The sequence below is a fragment of the Bos indicus x Bos taurus genome, chromosome 29 (assembly GCF_003369695.1).
Source record: "Bos indicus x Bos taurus breed Angus x Brahman F1 hybrid chromosome 29, Bos_hybrid_MaternalHap_v2.0, whole genome shotgun sequence".
Classification (NCBI taxonomy): domain Eukaryota; kingdom Metazoa; phylum Chordata; class Mammalia; order Artiodactyla; family Bovidae; genus Bos; species Bos indicus x Bos taurus.
The window spans coordinates 3,990,770-3,991,888 of record NC_040104.1 but is presented as its reverse complement, the minus strand read 5'-3'; the positions used below and the strand labels follow the sequence as shown (position 1 = coordinate 3,991,888).

General features: G+C 54.2%; 1 pseudogene; it reads right to left on the bottom strand.

The window, feature by feature from the left end:
• Window positions 1-674: 674 nt before the first annotated feature.
• On the bottom strand, window positions 675-792 carry LOC113886619 (annotated as a pseudogene).
• Window positions 793-1,119: the final 327 nt, after the last annotated feature.

Here is a 1,119-nt window from a genome sequence, read left to right as displayed (position 1 = left end):
GAGGTCAGAGTCTACAGGGCTTCCTTGGCCAAAGCTGGAACACCCCCCAAGGAATGGCTCTCTGGCCTCCTGTGGGAGACAAGTTGCAAGGGCAGAGGGGGACGGGGTGAGGTTTTGCAAAAATGAGCGAATTAGCTGGAAAAGGATGAATTTTTATTTTTGGTTTGTTCTCAAAGTGTCTGAGAGTCAAGCCAGAGGGAGGAGGAATGTGAGTTGAGCAATCGGATGTTCAGAGGGGCCCTCAGCTTGCTGCCAAGGGTCACCAGGCCTTGGAGATCCCTGCCCTGAGGTTGACCCGAGACCCACTTCCTCCTCGGTTGCCCCCATGGGGGCACTGCTCTGCCTTCCTGGTGGGAGGGGCCGGCCTGATGCCCATAGAGGAGCAGGGGGAGTCTGCTCCAGGAACTGTGGGAAATGCCGATTCTCAGAGCAAGCACAGGAGACTTTTGATAGAGAAAGAAGAAAGAATTAATCACTCAGTCAAGTCCAACTCTTTCCTACCTCATGGACTGTCACCCACCAGGCTCCTCTGTCCATGGGATTCTCCAGACAACTAGACAGGAGTGGGTTGCCATTCCCTTCTCCAGTGGATCTTCCTGACCCAGGGATCAAACCTGAGTCTCCCGCTTCTCAGATGGACTCCTTACCATCTGAGCCACCAGGGAAGCCCCAAAAGCCTGCAGCACCCGGTATTCCCAGGGATCTCCCATCCAAGTACTAACCAGGCCCAGCCCTGTTTGGTTTCCAAGGTCAGACAAGATCAGGTGTGTTCAGGGTGGGATGGCCAGATGAGATTGCGGATGATACCAAAGGCAGGAAGAAGGGGCTGCTGCTGGGGTGCTTTCAGGAAAGGGTTGAGATGTGGTGGCCTGCTCCATCGACATCTAGAGAAGATGAGCTCGCTGGGGGCAACTCCACTCTGCCAGGAGCACTTCTTGGGCAGAATTTCTGTCCAGGAGCTGCCTAGTGAGTAATACTTCTGTGCTAACTACACAGCCCATGGATTTGTGACCTGGTCTTAAGTTACCTTCCTGCTGGCAGCACAGGGCTGTAACTTGAAAGGGTCCCCTGGGGAGACTTCTTGTCATGCTTTGGAACCCGCATCCTTCCTTCTCCATT